The 12776-nt window shown below is 61.2% G+C and overlaps 1 long non-coding RNA gene across 1 annotated transcript; it reads right to left on the bottom strand.

The window, feature by feature from the left end:
* Nucleotides 1–6844: 6844 nt before the first annotated feature.
* On the bottom strand, nucleotides 6845–11544 carry LOC123480405 (uncharacterized). The gene is made up of 2 exons (XR_006656410.2): nucleotides 10415–11544; nucleotides 6845–7185 (listed from the first exon to the last, which is right to left on the bottom strand). It is a non-coding gene; the product is annotated as an uncharacterized lncRNA (long non-coding RNA).
* Between the last annotated feature and the right edge of the window lie 1232 nt (nucleotides 11545–12776).

The raw sequence follows: 12776 nt of genomic DNA, 5'->3' as shown, positions 1-12776 counted from the left end.
CTGATCACGTCCCTCCTCCAGCTGCGGGTGGTCACACAGGGCCCCGAGCGAGGACTGCAGACAGAGCGCCTGGCTGCACTGCCGGGCGCGGTGTTTCCTCGGCACGCCCTGCCCTGCGTGGGAGGAGGAACAGGCGCAGAAAGGAAGAGAGACACTGCGCCTGAAAAATTCCTGTTCCCACCCCTGCAGCAGAGAGCCGGGCTGTGACAGCTCTTCATTCTGGAGGGCTGGCTGCTCTGCCTGCTCTCCCGGAGGCAGGCATGCTGCACGCAGGGTGGGTGCCCCTGGGCCTCCCTGGGTGGTGCCAGGAGGGGGACGTGGGGATCCCATGTGACTTTCAGGTCCTCAGACAGCAGCTGGGGCTAGCCCCTGGGACCTAAGGGCTTATCGAAGCTGGCCCTCAGACGGGCCTCGGCCAGTGTGGGAAGAGGCTGACTCTCCCGAGGCCCTGGGGTGGGGTGGCCTGAGGCTGGGTGCTCTGTAATCATGGGGCGATGGGCTGCCCCTGACTGAGAATCACCCAGGGCTGGGACGGCACCCCCTCCGCCACCCCCTCCTCTAGCTCACTGCTGCTGCCTGAAGCCGGAGCAGCCTGGGGTGGGTGAGCCAGGGAGGAGGTTGCCAGGCAACCACAGTGTCAGCCACCTTTTCAGCAACTGCTGTTCGCTTCGCTGGACATGGCCCCAGAGGTGCAAGGCCAGGCTCGGGGCAGCCTGGTGCTGCCCCGATGCCCAGCAGAGGCTGGAAGGGAGCTGACTAGTGAAGCCTTGGCTGCTTCAATGCTTCCCCTTGGCCAGAGGAACAAGGAGCTGGCCTCGGGACGGTGTCCCCAGTGGGCAGCTGAGGCCCCAGCCTGGTCTTTGGTTCTCAGAGCGTCAGCTCCAGGCCCCAAGCATACACCCACCCTCCATGGGGCAGCCGGGAAGGAGTGGCTGGTGTGGGAAGGGCCGAGGGCGCTGCAGCCACCAAAAAAGAGTGTTAGGAACAGAACCGCAGAGACCCAGGAGGCATGCGTGGGGCCGAGGGCACACAGGGCCAGAAATGAGGCCTCTGGTAACTGGCCCCTTGGCTGGATGTGACTGTAGGAGCGTCCGGGCCACAGGAAGTGTCTGGAGCGGTTCCGGCGGGGCGCCTGCCCTGTGCGTCTGCCCTGTGCGTCTGCAGAGCCGACCCTGGCCTCCGTGCTGGTGCCTTCGTCGCGGATATGAGAGCAGCCAACTACTCGGGCAGCGGCTCTCTGTCCCTCTCTGTCTGCGAGTTGAGATTTGATTACTTTTTTATCACTAAATTAAATGTCTTCTCCTACTTGTCTCGTTACATTAAATCTCTCTAAATCTTAATAGACTGCAGCGTCTCCCCGCAGCTTGGGCTGCTGATAATGCGTGTGGGACTCGGGGCCTCAGGGCCAGGAAGCGGGGCGCAGGTGCGGGAGGGGGCGGGGAGAGGAGGTGCCAGGGGAGCAGCCGACCGTAGGCTGGAAGGTGCAGAGCTAGCCTGTGGCATGAGGCCGGGGGCACAGCTAGGCCTTGGGCACAGCAAACCCCCTTGCAGGCTCCCAGCAGCCCTCCCACACCCCCGATGGGAGAGCTCCGCTCTGCGGGGAAATCTCGAATTCCCCGTGCGGGTGGGGTGTGGATGTAAGACACGCTTCTCCCTCCGGTGGACTTGCTGGGGGGCTTAGGCTGAAGAATTTGTGATGTTTCTGTCTTCTTACATCCTTACTTCTTAAACCACAGACTCCTCGGCCTCGGCTTTACATGGACGGTCTCCTCAGGCTTGCTTTTTCGGAAAGCCGGTCCCTGTAGCCAGCTATCCTTTCCGCACCCTACGCACCCCATCCCTGCTCAGCACCAACTGCCATCCATCAGCAAAGAGACGCCGTAGGAGTCTGGGACAAAGGGGACAACATGCCGAGGCCCCCACCAGCGGGAGACGGGTGAGCTTGGGTCAGAGGCAGGGAGGAGACAGCCTGTGCCCCTGAAATGTGTACCGGCATAAGGAGAGGCACCACAACATGCCGAGCCTGTGGAGGGGGTTTCCGGAGGGTGCCACATCCAAGTGCCAGCACATCCGGGGTCAGAGGATGCGGACAAGGGCCAAGACGAACCCTGACCAACCCTCCCTCCACCCCAGCACACACAGACTGACTACCCCACACGAGCAAGGGTCCAAGGTCTCCTGGGAGGTCCGTCTGGGTGCTCTGTCCCTGGGTTCTCCAGCACCGGCACTACCAGAGGGGCTCGGCTGCTTCTCTAAGCAGCCTTTTAGACAAAGAACGTTTCCTCCTGCTGGGCTGAACCATCTCCAGGGATCTTCGCCCAGAGTCTGCCCTGCGTCCCCACATGGCACCCGAAGGAGCATGGGTCCCGCCATCCAGAGGGACCGCGTTTGCCGGCCGCTGCTTCCTGCCCGCCCTGCCACATCCAGCTTGCTGCTCAGTTCTCAGGGCGCGGCCCAGGCAGGGAGCCCACTGGGCTCCAGCCTGTGTGGATGAAGCTGCCAGAGGTTTGTGGTTGAGTCCCAGCTGCTGTCCCTCCCAAACCAGGACACAGCACCTGCCCCAGGAGGGCCCGGTGGCCATCCTCCGCGGAACCCAGCAGGGTGCTGGCTGCAGATGGCCAGCTCCTGGCTGCTGGGCTGTTCATCAATATGGCGGCTGCCGAGGGGAGCCATCCTCGGCACGTGCTGCCATCTCTGCTCCCGGGCCTGCTGGCCCATCAGGGATGGAGCAGGAAGCCCCGCACCCTGGTGAGGGCCCAGGGGTGTCAGGTCCCAGGCCTCCTGAGCTGTCTGCCTACGGGGGGGCACAGGAGAGGGCCAAGCCGAAGGGTCCCCAAAGGCTCAGGCAGCCCAGCCTGCTCCGTCCTCACGGTCAATGGCCCACCTCCCCACGGAGAAGAATGGGGTGTGGTCAGGCTGCTGGCTTCTCCCACAGAGGATGCTTCACCTAGTGAAGGTGAAACAGTTCAAAATCACCACAGACTGAAGAAAGGGGAGGTCCAAGGTCCCCTGTCTGGCCTGGCCCTGCCCACCCAGGCCCACGCCCAGAACCACCTGTCTGCTGACCGAGTCACACACACAGGCTTCTCCAGGCTGCAAAGTCACCGCTTCCTGCCCTGAGCAGAGCAAAGAAGACACACTGCTTCCCCAAAAGCCTGTGTTTGAGACGCGTTGGAAAGCCGCTGAGCCAGAGGACCCTGCATTCAGAGCAGCTTGGGGTTCGCTCCTGAGCAGAGCTCCTTCCCGATGCCGGCTCAGGAAGCTGGAGCCGCCTCTTCTTTGTTCCTCCTGCCGTTTGAGTGAAGCGCATTCTCCTAATGAGGCTGCTTTTCAGTGAAAGAAAGAAGTGACTTCCATTTCAGTGTGAAGGGTGTAAACTCAGGGCAGGAGACATAAAGGCTGGTGCTGCAGAAGAGGACCACTCCTGTGAGTGAGAATCCCAGGACCCCTGTGGACCCTGCCGTCCACAAGATGACGGCAAAGCCCCCACCAGAGCCACCAACGCCGCCTCCCGGCCACAGCGGGCGAGACACAACGTCCCCTTCCAGGCCTGGCTGACTCATCCACCACTCGTGTGGGACCAGCTGTCCTATCACTCACTCGAAGTGTGGCTGCTGATGACAGAAACCGAACAGCCGCAGTGGCCTGCAGAGCCAACGTCAGGGCCCAGCTGCCACGTGGCATCCACCCCTAACAGTCACCGGCGTCCCAGGTGTTGTCCCAGAGAGGTCATCCGGGGGGGCTGCCACCACATCTGCTTCCAAGCTACAGGTGGGAGCAGGGGACACGCCCCAGCTAGACGCACTGGCTTGAACGTGTGGCATCCATCTGCAGGGGAGGCTGGGACACTGAGTCTCTGTTCTAGGCAGCCGTGTGCCCAGCTAGGAGTCGGAGGGCTGGGGAATGGAGGAAGGAAAGAGATGGAGGTGACTTGTTATCATCCAGCAGGAAGCTCGGCCTGTGTCAGCCCATCATGGCTGCTGTAACAAAGTGTCACGGTTCTTATCAACAACAGGAATTTCTTTCTCACAGTTCTGGAGGCTGGTGCCCCCCCAGGAAGCAGATCCGTGAGACAGGGCAGCTGTGGGCCAATTAGTTACATGGGGGCTGCCCAGCGGGGCTGCTTAATGTGTGTTTCAGGAGAAATGGGAGGCGTCCCAAAGACAAGCTGGCATGAACGTCCAGGCCTCGGGGATTTCTGGCCTCAAGCCCACAGTGCCTGGGCTGGGTGCCGGGTGCAGGCACCAGGCAGGGCGTCCGGGGTGGGTCCCTCTGCCATCGGGGGCCCTCGGCTTTGCCTCCAGCCCCCTGCCCTGGAGCTCATGGCGTCGCCTCAGTTTCTTGTCTGCACAGAATAGTCCAATTGAGGAAGAGAATCCCGAGGGCCAGGCTCAGGGACAAGGACGCAGGGCTGGGACTGGCGCCCTCAGGCGGTGAAAGGGGGAGAGGTGGGCTCGTGGGCACCAAGCACTTTTTAATAGCAGCTGGGAAATCTGGTCGATTGGCCCAGGAGCAGAAGACCTCAGGCTTGAACCCAGATGGTCTGGACCAGGGTCTGGGGAAGGGGCAATAGGGAGAAAGAGACGCACAGACAGACAGACTGAAGCAGACGCCAACCCCGCACCTCCCGCTGCCTCCACACCGAGGCTCGGCACTTCACAGCTGCCAACCCCATCTGTCCTGCCCGGAGAAGGTGGAAGACCAGCCTCCCCTCCTCCCCACCCCATCCCACCCCACCCCAGACCTGACCACTCACCCTTCCCCAGGCTGCTGGGAGGTCGTCCGGGCTGCAGAGCGCCTCTGCCATCTAGTGGGCACGTGTGGTCCTGCAGGCCCTGGGAGCCCTCTCTCTGCTCCCCAGTCCTCAGGAGGTGGCCAAGTCCAGCCCACCTGTCAGCAGGTGGCTCTTGCCCGTTGGTAGGTTCACACCTCACTTCCCAGCTTTTGGTCCAAAGGAAGAGTGGCAGCAGCCCTGCCGGTCTCCTAGACGGCAGACCTCCCCCTGGCTGCGTCCAGGACGTCGCTGTGCATCTGGGCTCCTTCCTAGGCGCGTCCTGACCTTGCCGGCCCTGAAGAAGATGGGTCGGGGATTTTCCGGGCTGCCCTTCAGTTTATTTGGGTTGCTCTGGTATTTTCTCAAGACTCTGGGGTCCTAGGTTTGGGGATAATTGCACAGCCTTGAGCACAGTCTCGTCATATCACATCGAGGTGCATGCTGTCCGCGTGACCTATGGCTGCTGACCTTGACCCCTGGGCTGAGGTGTCAGCCAGCTCCTCCTGTGGCAGCCCACACTCTGGGAGGGACTGTGGGCTGTCACCCCAGCACCTTCACAGAGCCAGTCCCGTTATTCCTGCGGGACGCCCAAAGGGGCGGGGTGGCGTGTTCAGGTCACACAGCTGCAGCGAGAACCCAGCTCTCCATCCAGCAGGCCCCTCGCCCGGAGAAACCCAGGTCTGGGCTGAATGGAGCTCTGCACAGCCGCTGGGCTCGAAGACCCAGGAGAGAACAGGAACAGACAGGTGGAAACAGGAGCAGACCAGGTGTGAATGGAAACAGACCAGGTGGGAACAGGAAGAGCAGGTTGCTGGTGGACCTGGAGACTAACTAGTCTGGGCTCAGGGGGCCAGGCAGAGGCCCCTCCAACAGCTGCTAGAAGCCAGGGAGGAGGCCCCAGACCTGTCCCCCCATCCAGCTGAGCCACAGATACACCCCCGCATCAGCATGGGCAAGGGGGTCAGCCCTCATCTTCAGGCCAGGGCATGCACGACCTTGGGGGGAAGCCTGGCCAAGCCCCCATGGGTCTGGGGCCAGGACTGTGTCCCCCGGATGGCCAGGCTACAGTGACATATCCCTGGAAGGGTGAGACCTGAGGCCCGTGGAGGCCGCCTGGGAGCATCTGCAGCCTACCTTTCCCACGCCGGCCCCAAACCCGCTCCCAGCGGAGCCTGGGAGAGCCGAGGCGCCCACCCAACCTGCATGAGCCCTTGGGCGATGCCCGCTCTTTCCACTAGGTGTCGTGCTCGGCCGCGCTCTGAGCGCAGCCACCCAGGGCCCGAACGTGGGCTGTGGGACCGCAGCGGTTCGCAAAGCTCTAGCCGGACGCAGGTTGTGTGCTGCTCAGAGCGACGCCCGGTGGGGTGCCCTCCCCGCCCCGCGGCCCGGATAAAGACAGCGGTTCAGACGGGAGCCCCAGGTACCCACCATCCCAGAGTCATCACAGCTCAGTCCTGGGCGCCCCTGCAGGCTCGGTCACTACTGGGCTGTGTTCCTAATGCGCTCTCGGGGGTGCTGTCCGGGGACCCCTGAGAAGCCCCGGGCGTGCCCATCGTCCTGCGTCCCCGTCGGCCCCACTCCGAAGTCCCCCAGCGCGAGGGCGGCGCCGTCAGCTGGGGGAGGAACTGATATGGGAGGTGGGAACTGGGGCTGCAGCTCCCTCTGCGAGTCTGTCCGCACCGGGGCTGCGGAGATGCCCGCTCCCGGATCGGGCCGCGGGCCACCCTCCAGCCACACCCGACGTGAAGTTTACGCGTTTCCCACCAGTGGCGTTATAACAGACCGGTGCGCTGTTTCAGGCCTCGTCCACGGAGCCTGACTCCCCTGCACACTACTGTGCAGATCCCCAAGGTGGGCAGCAGGGGGCGGCCTGGGCCCTCAGTACACAGTCAGCTCCTCGGGGGACAGGGGAAAGATGCTGTCCCAGTCGGGTCCTTGTCCTATCCCTGTTTCATCCCTCTCCCTGTCCTGTCCTGCCCGGTCCCTCTGAGCGCCCCTCTGTCAGCAGCCCCCCAACCACCCCACCAGCACCTCCCCGCTTCCTCTAAACTGCTCATTATGCGTAGGAAATTGGTCCCATCCTTCATTTATTGAAGTCGGCAGGAACTATTATGGGTCATTTTGTCGCCGTGGCAACCACCGTGGTCTGAAGGGTTTGCAGAGGCCTGATTAGGCCAGGCAGCTGTTGTGATGGGACGTGAGGGGGCCGGCAAATCAATGGGGTCTTTATGGAGCTGTGCGTGAAGCCAGATCCAGCGTGATGTTGGGGAAGGCAGGAGCGGTGGGGGTCGAAGCAGCTCCCACTGCAGCTGAGTCCAGATGGAAACCAGCGAGGCAGCCGGGTGCACTGGCTCTGCCCCTCATAACAAGCCTCCTGCAGGGGGTGAGTCAGGCCTGGCTCCAGCTAAATCCTAAGTGGGAACAGTCATCAGACAATCTCAGGAGCTGGGCCGGGCAATTAGGAGGCTGCAGATAAATGGCTGTGCTGGCCTTCCCCACCAGAGCCTCTGCGCGCACCTGCCAAGGGCAGGTGCTCACGATGCACCTGCTGCAGAGGCTTGGAGAAAGCCCTGAGCTTCAGGGCCGCTCGCAGGCAGGCCCCGGCTCTCCGGGCGACAGTCGAGGTGACCGTGCACACAAAGCCCACCAGTCTCCCGCCCAGCCCCACCTGCACGCACACATGCACACACAGAGGAGCAGACGCTGGCCTCCTGGCACTAATAGGCATGCAGATGCTTACACAAAAAGGAGCGGCATCGAGCAGAGCCCACGCTGCGGGGCAAACGGGACCCGCTGCTGAGACCTCTTCTCCTTCTTGTGGACTGTAGGCTCAGAGCCCAGTGAAGCACAGGAGGAGAGGACAAACCCAACTGTTCCCATTGTGGGAACAAGTTTCGCCTGAACCAGGGGGATGGATTGTAATTCCTCATCTTGGGAAATGCGGAGACCCTTCCGTGCTAACAAGGCAGCTGGGACCTGGCATCCCGCTAGGTCCGAGCCTGGGGCTCTGGAACCGGTCCCCCAGCGTGAAGGGTGCCTGGTTTGGCCACCACATCGGTGGGTTGTGTTTCTTCCCGTGAACTGAGCCGCCTGGGAAGCGTGACTCCAGCACGCTCACTGCCCGTCTTGCAAACCTGTTGGTTCAAGGTACCTGCGGGAAGGGACGGCTGAGCGGCTCAGTGAGGTGACGATACGTGTGATGTGCTCAGCGCAGCGCTTGGCCCAGTGTGTCTGCCACTGACATTTGTGGCGGTGACCCAGGCTCCCTGTGTCCTGGCCACTGGACTTGCTAATGACAAATGAGGAGCAATATGCACGTTTCCAAGTGAGGGTGTAAGAGCCTGGTGCTAGCTACCCCTGGTCTTTGCTCTCTGCCCTGAGACTGTTTGTCCCGGGGTTTGATCCATCCTCAGCCAGGGTCTCCCCCAGGTGGCCACCTGCAGATCCCCCACCCATATCCCACCTGTTTGCTGACCAACTGGGCCTCTCTCCGCCAGCCCCACCCAGAGTCCCGGGGCCAGCTTTGATTGGTTCATCTCAGATGGGCTTGACCTGCACCAATCACTGTGCAGCACTGCTGCCAGGCCTGAGTCAGGAGCCAATCAGAGCTGGAAGGGGGAGTGCCCACTCCTGCGCACAGCTCGCCCAGAAGGCACATTTGATTCTACCCAGAGACACGCGGGCTATTAGCGGAAGACTGGATGGATGCGGTCAGGTAAACCCAAGGCCGTCCGTTGTTCAGGGAACTAGACAGGACAGCATGGTGTCCCCGGGACAGGGCAGGGCAGCGGGGCTTTGACAGAGAGTAGCTAACTCGAGTCCCAATCGCCTGTAGTTGAGCCCTGCCTGGCTCTGCCACTTGCTAACCCTGTGGCCCCGGGTGAGTTACTTACCCTCTCTGTGAAGTGGGAATATCGGTATAGGTCCTTCACAGGGATTTGGGTGCGTGAAGTGACGGGTGTGTGCCTAACGCTCAGAACGTGGCTGTGGGCCCCTGAGTGGTGCAGCTACAGCACAAACTTCACCCGGTCGAGGAGACAAATCTGTGTGGCACTTGGGGGGCTAATCCAGGCCTCCCGCCCAGACCTCCTGGAAAAGACCCTGGGAAGACCCCCCACCCCCACTCCGCTGGTCTGTTCCCGGGGAGGATGCCCTTAAGGCCGATCAAAGTGGCTCGACAGCCTCCTGGAGAGGTGATGATGGCCTCAGGCCTAATTGTCTCCTTGGTGCCTAATTAGATTTCACTGTATGGAGGGAAAGGCTGTTGCTTTGTATCTGGATGGTGGAAAGCGGAGTGGGGAGAGGGAGGCGACTGAGGACTCAGCCGCGTTAATAGACTTTGGAATACAATCCTGGTGGATGCAGATTGATCCTGCAGCCCGAGAAAATTGAGTGCGGCGAAATTAGATTTACGTTAACTGTGACTGGAACTGCTAGGCTGGTGATCTTTGGAGACGTGTGGAGATTGCCTGTGACAGCCCCTTCAAGCGGCGGGCCCCTTCCCCGGGTGGCTCGAGTGAGACGCAGCATTACCATCCACGCAACAGACTCGGTGCGTGGAGGGTGTGATTTAACGAGAGCATCCACAAGCACACCCAGCCCGAGGCCCTGGCACCGTTTCCGGGTGCACGGTCACTCGGGACCTCTGGGTGCCACAGTCCCATGGCGGGTGGGTGAGGGGTGTCGCCCCTCTCAGCTTGGGGCGGGGAGTGGGACTCACTTCTGTTTCTTCATCTGTGGATCCCAGGACGCAGCCAAGCGGTCTCAGACCTGCCCGTCTCCCGGGATGGAGCCCCAGAAATCTGATAGTCCCAGTCCTTCACTCCCATGACACCTGGCCAGAGCGGTGCTGTCCCCAAAAACTACCACGGAGTTCCTGTCCTCTTTCTTTTCATTGTCTCTGGGGGACCTGGAAGTGGGATGAATGACCATCCCTGAGAAGCAGCCCTGTGCCCACTGCCCCCAGACTAGGGGGGAAATCAGAGCCCTGTTTTTGTCTGGGGGTCACATCAGACAGGCTGCAACAGGCCCTGCTGTGTAACAAGCACCCCCTTTCACTCACACTGTGTCCAGGAGGATTCAGCAGGGGCTTTTGCTCTTTGTAGTACTTGGGAGTCAGGAATCAGGGCTGACCATTCTCCCCAGTCACCAAAGCAGGAACTAGGCAACACCAGGAACTGACCTTTAAAAACTCAAGTTTCATTGGCCAAAGCAGGTCATGTGGCCAGGCCCAGCCTCAGGGGAGCAGGAAGCTGAGCCTACCATGTGTCTGGGAAGGGAGACCAGTGATTCCTGCACATCGAATGACCTCTGTGGTCTGCCTTCCAACCAGCGAATTCTACTCACTCCCCCTCATGTGTCCACTGGGGAAATGACCCCACATTCCAGCCACATAAAGCTGGAGACTCTGAGTGATGCCCGGGGAATCCTTACCAGGTGCACACAGGGGCCTCTGCACCTGAAGAATTTTAGTTTTGTCATCTAAAAAGAAAAATCATTTCCTCCCACGTGCTGCATATTTGATGGATAGCACAGAACAGACAGGACAATCACAGAAAAGACAGACAGGAAGGAAAGAAGAAAGGAAGGAAGGGAGGAAGGTGCAAAGCCATGGTTGCTGGACAGACATGCTGAGCCCACCTGCTCAAAAGGTGGCGTCTCTCACGACTTCCAGATTCGGACGCTGCCCACAACAGCCGGTGTGCATCTCCTGGACAACTGTAGAGTTGGACTGGCAGGTAGGAAGTGGGAACTTCTGCCGTTCGTCAGCGTCACAGGCTCCGCCACCCTATAGGGAAGGGGTCACACCAGGGAGTGACCACCAACAGGTGGGGATCTTGGAGCATCTGGAGGTACCCACACAGAGGGCGAGAGCAGAGCTGGAGAGCAGTTGGGGGCTGCTGCACCAGCCACCCCCACGCAGTGGTGGTAGCCTCGGTGCTGGGCCTCCTAGCTGCCTGAGTTAATTGCCGTGTGAAAGGGGAGTGCAAGAAGCCTTGGAGGCCCCGCCTGAGTCCCTAAACCAGCTAACCCTCCCACTTAATCCTCTTTAAGGCCAAAGGCAGCCATAATCAGTTTTTAAGCTTCCAGAGGACAGCCCACTCCAGTGGTTGCCCGGGGCAACCTGCAGCTGAGCCAGGCCTGAGATTGGATGACTCCTCTGAGGACATCTCCTCGCTCCCGCTGGGGCTGGGCTGTCCGTGTGTGGATGCAGCAAGAACTGAAATGGGGAAAATGCGCACGGCGACAGGAATAACCTCTGCCCATGTCAGCTCAAAATATCCTCCAAACTGATGGTCTCTCACAAGGATCCCCCCGGAGGGAACCCTCACAGCCCCTCTTCTGGGAAGACAGGGGTCCCCAAGGTAGCCCGTTCTCCAGGGAAGAAGTTTGAGGCCTGAGAAGACGTAAACCTCCCCCAGAGTTCCAAGCTCTGAGGACTGTCCCGGGAAGAACCCCGGGGGCATTGCAGCCTCCTACCCACCTCCCTAGCCCCTGCCTCAGGGCCTTTGCACTTGCTGGTCTCGTCCTGCCTTTCCATGTCTCACGCCTGGGTCCTCGTCACCAGGTCTCTGCTTTCACGTCACCTCCTCAGCCTGTCTTCCTAGACCACCCTGCTGCAGGGGCCCCCAGTCACTCTCCCACACCTCAGGACACTTGTCGCGTCCTGAAACTGACTCCTCGCTTAGGCCCCAGCTCTGTCCCCAGACTGGAAGTCCCAGAAGTGGCCCTGTCCGCAGCACTGGATCAGACAGCCCATGGAAGCAGGAGCCCAGCGGCCAGACAGTGTGGGGCCACCCCCCAGAGGACGCCTGTGCAGACACAGCCCACCCCCACTCCCACCTGGCTTCAACATCCTGCCCCAGCCCTGCCCTCTGTCCACCCCCACCCCGCAAGCTGGGGCGGCTGTGCCTGGATGGGGGGGCAGGCGCTGGAGAAGCAGGTCTCCTGGGGGAGCTGAGGGGCTTTGAGAAGGAGGCCTCTTTGTTTCAGGCAAAGAGTGGGGTGACTCTCGCCCACATCCTGGAGGCTCTGAATTCTTCCCGACAAGCATGGTGCAGTGAGGCAGATGTGAGGGAGGCTGGGGGGTGGGTGCTGGGTGGGGCCAAGTCTGTGACTCCGGAGACGCCCCAAGGGCTGGGCTCAGTCACCGCTGGGTCCACATCCTGGGCTGCCTGCTGGACCAGGTACAGGAATGTCCCTGTGCTGGGGCAGTGACCGCCAGGTGGCAGTGTGGGAACATCCCACCTGAGCCCTGGCTGGGCTGGGACAGGCTGGGTGGGTGGCCAAGGGCTGAGGAAGCTCCCCTCCCCTCTGCTTCCCAGGCAGGTGGTCCTAAGGCATTAATGGACCTGCCACACTAGACCTCAGGCAGCAGGAGTCCAGGGTATGTGACATGCTGAAGTACCTGGAGTCCTTGGCCTGGTACCGGCTCACCTGTACACACACCTGAGCACTGAGCACGCCAGCTGCCCTCCTCATCTGCAGCCTCCCTGTCCACCCCTGTGTCTCAGTGTTGCCAAGAACAAATTCAAATTACCTAACCTCTTGGTGCCTCAGTTTCCTCATCTGTAAAATGGGGTGAGAACAGCACCTCCCTCCTAGAGCTGCTGTGAGGGTGAAGCGAGATCGTGTGTTTCTCGGGAATGCTGCTCATCCCGGTGCCCTACGGGCAGTTCCTGTGGTCATTCTGCTGCCCCCGCACCTGAAGCTCACAGCCTGCCCTAGGGTGCCCAGCCTGAAGGCAGCCACACCGATGCCACGCCACTCGCGGTTAGTAGGGAGGGGTGGGGACCAGCGAGTCGGAGCAGGAGCCCAGGGAGCTGCCCCTCTTGACCACGCCTCCTGGTCTTTCAGGAGAACCTGGAAGCCGGAGTCTGGGGTTCAGACTACAGCTGTAGAAACATCTTGCTGGCCAAAGCAGATGTGCCTGTGGGTTGGATGTGGCTCAAGAGGCCCTGCGACGTGTCTGTTCAGGGTCCGGGTGGCAGCTGTTCTGCAT

The sequence above is a fragment of the Desmodus rotundus genome, chromosome 7 (genome assembly GCF_022682495.2).
Source record: "Desmodus rotundus isolate HL8 chromosome 7, HLdesRot8A.1, whole genome shotgun sequence".
NCBI lineage: Eukaryota > Metazoa > Chordata > Mammalia > Chiroptera > Phyllostomidae > Desmodus > Desmodus rotundus.
Note: the sequence above shows the minus strand (reverse complement) of the source record. Positions and strands in the feature narration are given on the sequence as shown.